General features: G+C 51.5%; 1 protein-coding gene across 11 annotated transcripts in view; it reads left to right on the top strand.

Annotated features, from left to right (window-relative positions):
• The window catches only part of RIMBP2 (RIMS binding protein 2), a 189,971-nt gene continuing 176,364 nt past the window's right edge, over nt 1-13,607 (top strand). For 5 of the 11 annotated variants that reach the window (XM_084762954.1, XM_084762951.1, XM_084762943.1 and 2 more), the window contains exon 1: nt 59-534. The gene's annotated coding sequence lies outside the window, so the exon portion shown is untranslated. Of the gene's footprint in view, nt 26-58; nt 535-13,607 lie in introns of those variants that run through there. The other 6 variants (XM_084762946.1, XM_084762947.1, XM_084762949.1 and 3 more) reach the window with 5 other exon arrangements.

A 13,607-nucleotide genomic window follows, 5' to 3' on the forward strand; every position in this document is an offset into this window, starting at 1 on the left:
CTGCTCTGCTTTTGACCGCGGCTCGGTGAGAGACACCGGCAGGGAAGGGACAGAGCCATCTTGGGATGAGTGTGTGCATGCGCGTTTGTGTGTGCACGTGTGTGTGTGTGTGTGTGTGTGTGTGTGTGTGTGTGTGTGCGCGCGCGCGCGCTAAAGCACTGCCTTTCCCAAGCTTTGGCTACTGCTCTTTGGCGGGTGCCTCTTGCTCTTGTGCTCTCTCTCCCTCTCTCTCTCTCTCTCTCTCTTCCTTTCCTCTTTTTCTGCAAAAATTAAATTAATAATTTCTAGCTGATTTCAAGCGGTGCCCACACACCCTTGCCCTTTAGTTTTGATTGGATCCCTCCTCTTCTCTCTCTCTCTCTCTCTCTCTCTCTCTCTCTCTCTCTCTCTCTCTCTCTCTCTCTCTCTCTCCCCACTCTCCTCCCTCCCTCCCTCCCTCTGGCCCTAGTTTGTAACCTGACACAGTGCACTGCAGTGGCTCTGTCTCTGTCTCTCTCAGAGAGCCCGGGAGGCTGGGCACCGAGAACATCCAAGGTAGGCTGCGATTTGAGATTTATTTATTTATTTTTTTATCTCTCTCTCTCTCCTAAAAATAGCTTCTGTTCCATTCACCTTTCGTCTTAGAGCCGCAGAGGCATGGGTGACAGGGGCTTAACAGGGAACTCTTTGCCCAGGTGAAGTTTGCATCAGAAGGGGGTCCTTCGGCATTAGGTGGGCAGTGGTGGTTGCCGAGGACCGGAGGCTGCCTCGCGTGACGCTTGGTGCGGAATGCCACTGTGCTCCTGTCATCGTGTGGCTTGCCACGAATGGATCCTTGTCAGAGTGAAGGGAAGGGCTTGCTGGCTTCTCTCACCCGTACTGTGTCAGCGATGGCGATGACGGTGGCGCTGTGGCTCTCCGGGTCCTCTTGGGCCCCCAGCCTTTCAGAAAAGCCCCTCTGGGCAAAGTTTGACACCACTCTGCAGGAGCAGAGTCTTTCCAGAGGGTAGAAGCTAGGTCTTGGTTTCAGACAGAGCGCCTGGGCCCTGGGGATGACTTCCTGGGGGGACGGCGCAGGGGGGAGGGGCGGGCTCGAAGCATCGCGGTCCGCCACGCCATCCACTGCCCACGCGGACTTAAATGTGCAACGTGAATTTGTCGGATAGTGTCCCAGAGAGTGGCCGCAACGGTTTGTTTGTGGAGACAGATGTTCTCGGCACTGTGTGTGTGTGTGTGTGTGTGTGTGTGTGTGTGTGTGTGTGTGTACAGAGGCCTTTGGCTAGTGCAGACTTTCCCCTCCACCTGGAAAGGCAGGGTTTGCAGCTTTACCGGATGACCTGCCAGACGCTGGTGTGGACAGAGCCAGAGGGAGGCATGGGTGGCCGGGAACTCTGCGGGAGCAATTTGGTTATGTCCCCAGGGAGAGCTAATTGGCTAAACCCTGAGCCGCCTGAGAGAGCAGGTCAGGAAGAGAGAGAGGGGAGATGACGAGAAGAGAGAAGGAAGGAAAAAAGAAGTGAAGAAAGGGGGGAGTGGGAACAGAGGAAAGAAAGGAAGGAGGGAAAGAGAAAAAGAAGAGGGGAGAAAGAATGAAGGAGGGCCAAGGACTAGAAATGAAAGGAAGTGTGGAGGAAGAAAGGAAGGAAAGAAGGAGGGAGGGAGGGAGGGAGGAAAGAAGGAAGGAAGGACTGAGCACGTTTCATCTTCTGCTGGGTGGAGGGAGGCAGGTCTACTGTGGGTCGTCAGAACTGAACTTGGGGCTCTCCAGCCCCCTCTGAAAGTCTGTATATATTATACATAGTGTCTGTGGCTGAGCAGCACAGTGGGCGTGGGGGGGGGTGGGAGAAACGGAAGGTCCTGCTTCCCTTCAGACCCTCCCGAGGGTCCTTGAAGAAGATGTGGGTGGAACACAACTCAAGTCACGGAGAGAGCATCGTGTCACACAGGTGGAGCTGCCTAGCAGGAAGAGAGAGGTGGTTCTGGGTGTGGGAGAGCGTGGAGGAGGAGGAGGAGGTGGTACCCAGGGTCCTGGGCCTCTGTGCAGGTTGTGGGACAATTTCTTCTCTGTCCAGCTCTGAGCTATGGAGCCCAGAGGTGGGGACATCTCAATGTGACTAGCATGAGACCTCTGGAAACTGCCCCATCCCCCCATTTCACTAGAGTCCCTCCAACCTCCAACTGGCTTCTTTCTCGGCAGCTGCTCTTCTGCGCCCCGCCCCCACCCCCACCCCCCACTCCCCACCCCCCAACATTTATGGTTCTTTTGCATGGGTTCTGAGGCCAGGACTTCTGAGCTCCGGACAGGATAGCTCTTTAGGGGCACGATATGACAGAGGCAAGGGGCTTAGGGCCAAATGGTTTCCAAATAGCTCAGTACGGAGGGCGCTCAGCCGTTCCAGTAGTCCAGGGTGGAGGGGACACCTGGCCCTTTACCCTCTGCTCCCACCTTCAGCATGAGGGACGACTGGGAGGTGTGAGGGTTCCCGGGTGCTTTCTTAGTGGGCGGCGGCCATGCTGGGCTCACAAGCCTGTCTGCAAAGACCACACCAGGACTGTAGGGACTCTGTCACTCAGTGTATCAGGGGCAGGATTCCGGGAGTGGCCAAGCTTCTGCCTTTCTAAAAGTTCCCAAAGATGTCTCTGCCTACTTGGGGCCCCATGTGGCCAGCCCTGGGTCAGAGGGCCCGCCCTCCAGCACTCTAAACAACTCTGGTGAATAAATGTCCATGCTCCGCCTTAGGCTTTGGCGGGGTCACAAATGGAGCACCCCTATAAGCTTGTGCCGGCCTTCCAGGAGGTAATACAATGCAGGGCCCAAAGACAAAGGCAAGTTGGTCTTTAAACCTCCTTTGTGGTCAGGCAGCTCCCAGTGGTGCCACGGCAAGTTGGGTTCAAGCATGTGCAGTTTGACTGGAGAGCTTCCTGTCTATGGGGACTGTCTGGGAAGATGCCAGTTATCCCCAGGGTGCTACCCTACATCCCTCGGACCCAGCTTGAAAACAATGGCAGCCTTCCATTCGCTCCCTGCCCTCACATCTGCCTCCGCCTGTGTGGAAAGTGCTCTCATCTCCTTGTATGGGGGAGAGGCCAGCCAGCCGTGGGATACACCTGCCACTGTTGCTCACATGCTGTCCTTGGAAGGGTGGGGCCAGCTCCTTTTTCTTCTGTCTCTCTCCTCACCTCCATCTCTCTCCTCTTTTATTCCACTTCACCCTTTAAAAAAAAAAAAGCCATCTCCATCTCGGTCAACTCCTTGCTCCTGTCTGATGTGTGACCTTGGTTTTTTTTTGGGGGGGGGGGTCTGTGTAAAATACCCAGTGTGACTATGAACCATAGCGCTCCAACCCTCTTGCTGTGTTCTGCTTCCTCAAGTGACTCTGGGCACACTGTTCTGGTGGCTTCTCTGATCACTGGTGTGTAATATTCCACAATGTCTGCCACTCATGTTTTAGGCCCTTTTCCCCAGGAGTCTCCAGAGCCCAGGCCCACAGTGGGGTCTTTGTGGCTCCAGGTGAGCACTGCTCTCTGCTGTGTCTCACAGTGGCCACTGAGTGTGCACATCCCACGGTCCACGGAGTGGTAGCACTGGCCACGTAGGAGGCTTCCTGGCCTTGTGTTCTTGCTGACACATGGCACGGTGGCACTTTCTAGTGACCAGACGGTTCCCCCTCTGCCCTATGACACCTGCTCTTCTCACTTCTCTGGTAACAGGATAAGAAGTGCTACAGTCCCAGGCTGAGATGACATGGAAGGGGCAGAAGGACAGAGGGGAAGGGACACTCCTCAGGAATCAAAGCCCCTGCCCCCTGTGTCTTGGGCGCAGGACCCATTCATAGATACTGAGAAGATACTGTTATTTTCAAGTGGCTGCTGTTGCTGGGGGGGGGACAGAGTGAACGGCCTTGAGGATACAGGGTGGTTGTCACTATAGATGTGGAATGGTGATGCTTGATGCTGGCCCGTGCCAACGAGCATCACCTGTATGTATGGCTCACGGGCACTGGCTCCCCACGTTACAGGAGGAAATAAGGTAGCTTGTCCTAGATCATGCGACGATGAGAGGACACCCCATGTTCTAGGTCTAAGTCCCCTGATTCCAAAGCCAGTTTTACTGAAGCCCTGCCCTGCCCTTGTTAATCCCAGTGGGCATGACAGTGGCACACAGCGGACCAGCCTTGGACCCGGTGCATGAGACACTCTATCCCTGGGAGCTTTTGTAAGTCACTCAAGTTTAGGGCCTTGGCTCCTGGCTTCTAGAGCAGGCATCAAGAAACAGCATGTAGAATGTATATACATATATATGTATATATTCATATATATATTCTAATATACCATAAATAATATATACGAATAAATATATATAATAGATATTCAAAGCTGGCGTGGTGGCACACGCCTTTAATCCCAGCACTCAGGATCTCTATGAGTTCGAGGCCATGGCCATGTGTGTGCAGGTCAAATGGAAACCTTGGGGAATCAGTTCTTTCCTTCTAACCTATGAATTTTGGGGATTGAATTTACGTTGTCAGGCTTGGCAGCAAGTGCCTCTATTCACTGAGCTGTCTTGATGGCCCCATTTTTATTTTTATTTTTTTGACATACGTTCTCCTGCAGCCTAAACTATCCTTAAACTCTGGTTACTTTTGCCTCCAGTTCCTAAGTCTCAGGATCACAGGCGTGCATCACCCCATCGAGCTGGCCATCAACGTTTGTGTGACATCTTCCTCAGGGTGTAATTCACTAACCATGCGATGCCTCTGGGTCATGTATGCCCTGAGGGTTTGTGACGTGGGGTCTGTGCTGTGTAGCCTCTTCATCCAGCTCAAGGTTCCCCCACACCATGGGATGTAGTGAAATGTGACAGCTTTTTTAAAAAAATGGTGGGTGTATAGATGGCATTTTAAAAACCAATATGCCAGTGTGTGTGTGTGTGTGTGTGTGTGTGTGTGTGTGTGTGTGTGTGAGTGATGTGTGTGTGTGAGTGATGTGTGTGTGAGTGATGTGTGTGAGTGATGTGTGTGTGAGTGATGTGTGTGTGAGTGATGTGTGTGTGAGTGATGTGTGTGTGAGTGATGTGTGTGTGAGTGATATGTGTGTGAGTGATGTGTGTGTGTGTGAGTGATGTGTGTGTGAGTGATGTGTGAGTGATGTGTGTGAGTGATGTGTGTGTGAGTGATGTGTGTGTGAGTGATGTGTGTGTGAGTGATGTGTGTGTGAGTGATATGTGTGTGAGTGATGTGTGTGAGTGATGTGTGTGTGAGTGATGTGTGTGTGAGTGATGTGTGTGTGAGTGATGTGTGTGTGAGTGATGTGTGTGTGAGTGATGTGTGTGTGAGTGATGTGTGTGTGAGTGATGTGTGTGTGAGTGATGTGTGTGTGTGAGTGATGTGTGTGTGAGTGATGTGTGTGTGTGTGATGTGTGTGTGAGTGATGTGTGTGTGTGTGAGTGATGTGTGTGTGAGTGATGTGTGTGTGAGTGATGTGTGTGAGTGATGTGTGTGTGAGTGATGTGTGTGTGAGTGATGTGTGTGTGAGTGATGTGTGTGAGTGAGTGATGTGTGTGTGAGTGATGTGTGTGTGAGTGATGTGTGTGTGAGTGATGTGTGTGTGTGAGTGATGTGTGTGTGAGTGATGTGTGTGTGAGTGATGTGTGTGTGAGTGATGTGTGTGAGTGATGTGTGTGTGAGTGATGTGTGTGTGAGTGATGTGTGTGTGAGTGATGTGTGTGTGAGTGATGTGTGTGTGTGATGTGTGTGTGAGTGATGTGTGTGTGTGTGAGTGATGTGTGTGTGAGTGATGTGTGAGTGATGTGTGTGAGTGATGTGTGTGTGAGTGATGTGTGTGTGAGTGATGTGTGTGTGAGTGATGTGTGTGTGAGTGATATGTGTGTGAGTGATGTGTGTGAGTGATGTGTGAGTGATGTGTGTGTGAGTGATGTGTGTGTGAGTGATGTGTGAGTGATGTGTGTGAGTGATGTGTGTGTGAGTGATGTGTGTGTGAGTGATGTGTGTGTGAGTGATGTGTGTGTGAGTGATATGTGTGTGAGTGATGTGTGTGAGTGATGTGTGTGTGAGTGATGTGTGTGTGAGTGATGTGTGTGTGAGTGATGTGTGTGTGAGTGATGTGTGTGTGAGTGATGTGTGTGTGAGTGATGTGTGTGTGAGTGATGTGTGTGTGTGATGTGTGTGTGAGTGATGTGTGTGTGTGATGTGTGTGTGAGTGATGTGTGTGTGAGTGATGTGTGGTGAGTGATGTGTGTGCTGTGATTAGGGATGGAACGCAGGGCCTTACACATAGTAAGCAGGTGCTCTAGTCATGCCCTAGCCCTTTACTGGGGACTCTAGGCAGGGGCTCTAACCACACTCCAGTTCCTCACTGGGGGATTCTAGGCCAGCATTCCATTCCAGAGATACAAATCCTGCCTGGCCAGAATGACTGCTGAAAGCATAGACGTGTATAAAGTACTTATCCCCCCACTTTTTCTCTTCTATCTCGACTCTGCCTAGACATTTATTTAGATCCCTCCAGCTCCAGCCAGAATTATCCGCCATCGCCCCCCTCCCCCGTCTTTGCATTGAAGTTTGACCTCTTTCGCTATGGCCTTGCCTGAGATCTCCTCATGGGCTGTGACTCACGTCCCTGGCCTCCTGCATCCGTTTCTGATCTTCAGGCCACTCAGCACAACAGAGTCCTATGAAAGCAGGTTCATCCTGTTGTGCCATGGAGCTCTGTCATATTTAGTGTCTGTCTGAGCCACTGTGAGGTCCCTAGAGGCCCTGGGCACTCATGACGTGGCTTTGCTCTTTCTTTCTCCCTTACATCTTAACCCAGAGGCCTCTACCCACAGCTGTTCACTTGTTCAGGGCTCTGCTCAGAGGTCTCTTCCTGCCTGACCTGATGGACAGCTGACCCTCTCCCTCCTGCACAGGCTCTTCTCTCCTACTTTCCACGGGCAGGTCCCTTTGCTCTCTGCTGCCCCCTTGTGGCCTCCTTCTACATGAGCACTGAGCACAGGGCACAAATGTCTAGGGTGTGGGCTCCTACTGCCCTAGTGACCCAAGGCATTCCTGAATGGAACTAGATTTGTAACTATGGTAACTTCCACACTCCCAGCCCACTGCAGTTCATTTGCAGGTCAGCAGCATCCTGAGGCCACTAGCTGTCCACAGCTCTGTGTGTATGTAGCAGGCTAGGCTCTGGCCTAAGACAGAGAAGTTGATCTAGGCACCCAAGTGTAAACTCAGCTCTTCCAGATTTTCAGAGTTTACACAATCCTCATGAATTTCCTCTTCTCTGTGGGTATGAGGGGAAGCACACTGGGCTAGCTGGGCCATTGGAGCCCAAGCTGAGCTTAGTAGACGCTTGCATCCCTAGGGACAGGAGAGATGAGAGACGGTCCCTACTAGCCTTCAGACACTATCCTGGGACCATTGAGGTTATCCTGTGAGTTCCATTGATAGGCAGCTTGGAGCCCAGTGACACTCCTCTGGGAGCCAGGCATGTCCTAGAGGCTACATGCCAGTTGATAGAGGATTACAAAGGCACTAGCTGGTATTTATTGTTATTGCGTATACTGAGCATTTCCCTACAACAGTCCCATTCCATGAGAACGCTATGAGGATGATACACAGTGCTTCCCCCCCTCCCCTCTTTGTATAGGGAGAAACAGAATTAGAGAGTCTGAAAGAGGTGCCTGTAGTCACACCTAAAGACCATGTTCTGTCACCCAGGGAAGGTCATTTCAGCTGGTCACATGCTTAGAGCTGCTTCTGTTGTCACCGTGGGGCCCTCGCAGGCCTGCCTACCCCACCTGATGCCGTGGTCAGTGATGTTCACTAGGGCCACAGTACTCAGCGGAACTTGTGTGAGGACTTGAGCAAGGGAATTTTTAGCACCTCAGATAGTCCATTATGATCACGGTGCCAAGCGCGGAGGTGCACAGACAGACATGATGCTGGAGAAAGAGCCGAGGGCTCTCCATCTGAATCGGCAGGCAGCAGGAAGAGAGAGTGACACTGGGTTTGGCTTGAGCTTCTGAAGCCCCAAGGCCCACCTCCAGTGGCCCACCTCCAGTGACACACCTCCTCCAAGGCCACACCTTATGAGCCTGTGGGGCCATTTTCATTTAAACTGCCACAGTCCCCACTTGTGCCCAGCACATGAGCTCATGTTAAATTCTGCTTGTGTTGTTGGACTTTGTTCTCTGATGGTAGGGGCAGCCCAGCCCTTTCGAATCCTGGCTCAAATGGTGTACGAGGTGCCTTTTCTCCTTCCTGTTCTTGATCTTGGAGACTGGAGCAGTTGTTTCCCTGTGACATGATTCATAGAAGTGGCCCAGTGTTGACATGGATGGGTTCGCTCTCCTGTGCTACCCCATACCCTGTAAGCCTGGCTAGGTCAGGCTGGGCACTCTGGTAAAAGGAACTGTACTAACAGCCCACAGCCTCGAGCAGCGGTTCTCACCTCCTGACCCTGAAGAGTGTGTGGACTTTTGACCTCCCTGCGAGCCACAGACCCCACAGACCAGAATTTCTACAGACCCCTCTGCAGTGTGTGTGATTTTCCTTTCTTGCAAGCTGCGCTGTCTAGAGGGTGAATGCAAATCCAGTGGCCAGGGTGGGAGGGAGAGAGACCTTCCACACTTTAGTTATCTGTGTGTGTCCTTGTGTTTCTGTGTCCTCACGATGGATGGGTTGGAGAGAGGTAGCCCTAACCTTTTTCACAGCCTGAGGCTCTTCATCAGCATCAGCATCCAGGACCCTGGCCATGCCTGACCTTGCCCTGGGTAGTTTTGCAGTCTGAAGGCTTCTTTTCTATGTTTTGCCTTGAGGCTCCACGGGTGGGAAAGGGGTGTGGGGAACAGCACAGAGAATAGAGTAACACCATTGTGCTGCCAGTCTCAGTAACATCAGCTCTCACTGCCTTCAGGTCTCCCACCCCATGGTTTCCCAGGGGCGATTAGCATGGGGTGTTGTGTTTGACAGGAGACCAGTGTGGTCCCTGGCTCTTCTGATTGGTTGTACCAAGGGCAGTCACGTCCATAGCTCAGCATGGTTCTATGGCTCACTGTCATAAGGATGGGAACAAGGGACCTTCTTTCTCCCAGAAGTGAACAACATAGGGTCAGTACAAACCAATGACCTGAGCCCTGTCTCTGGCCTGCCTTCTCTGGCTAAAGGCCTTAAGACTATCGCTTATTCCCCTGTCTGGGTCTGATCCTTTGGGGTCCACCCTGGGGACATGGATATCACAGAAGTCCCCCCAAGCTCCAGGCTAATAGTGTGGACCACAACAACATCGCTCCCTCTACCATCAGCTCCCCTCCCAGGCCCATGTGAAATCCTGCCCGCATTTTACTGACTTTATCTGTTTTCAGTAAGTGTGCTTTTTAAAGGCATGCATAATTTAATGTAATTGTAGATGAGGGCTAGACTTGAAAACTGCCTGTCACCTAAATAAAGTTAACGTATATATGGCACAGCTGTGATGGGTGAGGGGGTGCACAGCCTTTCAAATCTGCATCCGATGGCAGGCCTGCGCCCAGATGCCTACTGTGATATTTATTGTGAGGTAAGGTGGGTCAGCCCGGGGAACTGCTGACAGTGACGCCCCCTCCCCCCACACACAACCGCCCCCCCCCACACCTTCAGAGCATCCTTATCAAGCAAATGCATGTGAATACTGACCCTGGGGAGGTCCCCACCCTCATCCCCTCAGGGTGCCAAGAAGGTCAGGTCTTGTTGGGGAGGTGGGGCTTTATCCTGCCTCTTATTGAGAAAGATGCATTCATATAAATAAGAGGTTGAGGGGAGCTCTGTGACAGAAGAAAACACCCACAAAGCTGTGGGCCACAGAGGCAGGGGTGAGGTGCTGTGACTCCCTGAAGGCACCAGAGATTGACAACTACACGAGGTGGTCCCCAAAGCCTGTGGACACTGCAAACCCAGCCATATCTTGAGTGTTGGCACCTATGGTCCCCAACACTGAGAAGCCATAGCCCAGTGCTGTTCTAACTTGTTTTGGCAGCCCAGGCTTTTACTTTCACCCACACTGTGAGGATGGAGAAACTGAGGCATGGAGAGAGCTGTGGAGGGAGGGAGTTGAGAGGACACAGACACGACACAGGATGGCTTCTAGACCTAAAAACTTCCATTTAAGGGACATTTGCTTTTGTTTACTTAAAAAGCTAATTATTATTTTTCTAAAGATTTGCTTTTATGTATATGAGTGTTTGTCTGCACCGTGTCTCTGTGTGTGTGTGTGTGTGTGTCTGTGTGTGTGTGTGTGTCTGTGTGTGTGTGTGTGTCTGTGTGTGTGTGTATATGTGTGTGTGTCTGTGTGTGTGTGTATATGTGTGTGTGTGTGTGTCTGTGTGTGTCTGTGTGTGTGTGTGTGTCTGTGTGTGTGTGTGTCTGTGTGTGTGTGTGTGTGTGTGTGTGTGTGTGTGTGTGTCTGTGTGTGCTTGCTGGTGCCTGAGGAGGCCAGAAGAGGGTGTCAGATCACCTGGAACTTGAGTTAGAGGTAGTTGTGAGGTACCATTTGGGTTCTAGAAATTGAACTCTAGTCCTCTCGAAGAATAACCAGTGCTCTTAAGTGTTGCGCCATCTCCCCTGTGCCGGTATTTACTTGAGACAAGATCTTACGTATTCCAGGCTGGGGATAATTCTGCCTTTAGCTGTGGGATGCTGGGGTTACAGGTGTGGGTCCCCATGCCCTGTTTTGTGCAGTGCTGGGAGTGGAACCCAGAGCTTCAGGCATACTAGGCAAGCACTCTACCAACTAAGCTACATTTCTATACTTAATATTTTTCTAAGTAGAAGTAAAGAGTCAACCAAATGGCTTATCAGCTAAAGGTGATGGCCTGAGTTCGAGCCCCCGGACTCACACATTGGAAGGAGGGAACTGACTCCCCTAAAATTTTCCTCTGATCTCCACACAAATTCTGTGTCATGTGTGTGCATGCACACACAGCTAACTAACTAGCTAGCTAGCTAAAACATTGTAGTTTGGGGCTTTGTTTTGTTTTGGGTGTTTTGTTGTTGTTGTTTGCTTTTTGTTGTTGTTATTTTTGTTTTTTTGTTTTTTGTTATTTTTTTTTAGGTTGGGAGCTGGCTTCAGAAAGCATGGTGGGAAGGGGCTGGTGGTAACCATTCACAGTCAGGGCATGGCAACTCTGTGCCTTCTCCAGGTGACGTAGGGCACTTGATGTTGTTACTTAGAAGGAAGGTTCTCCAGGCTTCTCCTGGGGCAGAGACAAGGAGATGTTTAAGGGGACTTTGCACAAGGCCCTATGTGAGCAAGTTAGTGGGGTTCACTTTACCAGCCTGCACTGGGGACCCAGCCCCCACTTCCACCATGGTCAGACCCCAGCTCTGTGCATTGCTGAGGATTTAAAGTCTGCTTCTAGATTTCCTCCTTGCTCCTAGGAGTCTCTTTTCCCCCCCCTGCATCTCCTAAGCTCTGTCTGCAGCTATAATCCTATTTCACTCTCTTCTCCCTCAGCCAACCCCACTTAAAAAGCAAACCTGTGTACACTGTACATTAAAGCTATTGATTCTGACTCAATGTAGAAAGCCACCAGACCCCAGAGGAGGCCTTGACGGCCGCATGTGTCAACACTAACCAGGGCTCCTGGCGGCAAGTCATGGGGGGTGGGCGGGGCTCAGACTTCCGTGGATCCGATTAGAGGCCCAGTCAGGCCTGCCAGGGCTGAGCAGGGACACTGGCCACCCAGCCTGGCTACCTCCCATGGGGGCCGTGGGGTCGGGGATGGGCAGACCTCGCTCCTCAGTGAAGGGTCCTCTGCAAACTTGTGGCCGTCGTCACTTAAAAACATTCTTTTCGGTCAAATTTCTAAAGCGAGGTGGCTTTCAAAACAAACACCAAACAGCAGGCGACATTTCTCTTCTTAGTGAATTAGGTTTTCTTGGCAAGCCTGTGTGATGAGGCGACCCGAAAGTGGCTGGGCAGAGTGGACCCCACCTGGAGATGAATGGGGCCTGCAGAGGGGGCCAGTAGAACCCAGGGCCAACAAGAAGCAAGCCTCTCTCTGTTAATCAGCTAATTGCTGCCTGAGGTTCTCCCATGGGAACACTGGCAGCCAGGGTTACTCTTGGTTTCCAGGCATTGGTGGGACATTGGAGCAGCAGCAGTGTTCCGTAGCAAAGAATACATCACTAGCCATCGCAGTCTCCTCTAGACCCATGGTGGAGAAGTAGATGCTCTGGGTTGCTACGAGGTTGCTGCCCACTCCAGCTTTTTATGTGGTGGGGGGAGGGGGGGGAAGCAGTATAGTGACGTCACTTGCCCAGAGATACAGGCTTTGTATCAGGGTTGGGGAGGGGGCCAAGAGTCCAGTCTAGACGCTGATTTTAGCGCCTTCTGTCTTCACCCTGGAAGACCGTGGCAGGTGGAGACAAAAAAAATGTACCAGATGCACAAACTCCATCCACCATGTGTACACAGAGACACGCCCACACAGACACGCCCTCCCCTGCCCCGTTCCCCCAGCTCCTGATGGCATGTGTTGTCACTTCTTTTTTAACTGTGGCGTTGACAGTTTCAGAATTTTCCTAGAGCGTTGCACAGTTCCAGCTGTTGAAAAAGGCTAGCTTTCTCTGCCTCTTGTAGAGAAACCAGCAACTGTGGGGAGTCCCTAGGACTCTTCTGGGGGAGGTCTTCAGCCTGCAAGCTTGCTTTTTTTGTTTGTTTGTTCCAACCCCCTCTGAGAACAGCATGGGGGTGGCATGTTCACCTCACAGGATGAAGCGTCTATCCTTAGCAAAGGGAGCCGCCGCCGTGAACGGCAGTCATTTATGGAGGACATCGCTGTCGCCAACTGTTTACTGAGAGTGTGAGGTGGTCCAATGCGGACTGACTGGCTGATGGGACACACAGCTCTGCCAGCACTGCTGGGGGAAGCCTCGGGAATCTCTCCCCCCCCCCCCCCCCCCCGGCCCCCACCACTCTGGTCAAGCCAGATCCTCGATGAAGGAAGAGACAAGTCAGACCGGTGCTAAGGTAGTGAGTTTCTTAAATAGACAGGGATAGTATGTTCTTCAGCCTTAAGGAGGGAGGGAGGGGGAGAGGGAGGGGCAGAAGGAGGGGAGAGCCCATTAGTATTTACCTTGGACGTGGGTGTGGCCTTCTGAAGGGGAAAGGTGATGCTGGGTATCTCTGAGGGTTTTGTACCAGATCCTGTGTCTTTTGAGTGCCCATTGCTTGGTGGATGTAATTTACAACAGAGTTTAAAGATTAAGCGGAGTTTTAAAATTAAGTACAAAAACTGCCATTTTGCTTCTCTTTCTCTCTTTCTCTGTCTGTCTGTCTGTCTGTCTGTCTGTCTGTCTTTCCCTTTTTGGTTTTCCAAGACAGAGTTTCTCTGTGTACCCTTGGCTGCCCTAGAACTCACTTTGTAGACCAGGCTGGCTTTGAACTCACAGAAATCGCCTGCCTCTGCCTCCCAAGTGCTAGGATTAAAGGCATGTGCTACCACCTCCACCATGGATGGCCTGGCTTATTTTTCTTATCTTAAAGAGCTTCCTCCTGTAAACAAAATTATAAAGTAGCTTTATGAGGTTCATTGTCCGGGTTTAGAGGCTGCCACCGATTCAGTTAAAGTCAACATC

Source organism: Acomys minous (assembly GCF_964271855.1).
Source record: "Acomys minous genome assembly, chromosome: 16".
NCBI classification, from domain to species: Eukaryota; Metazoa; Chordata; class Mammalia; order Rodentia; family Muridae; genus Acomys; species Acomys minous.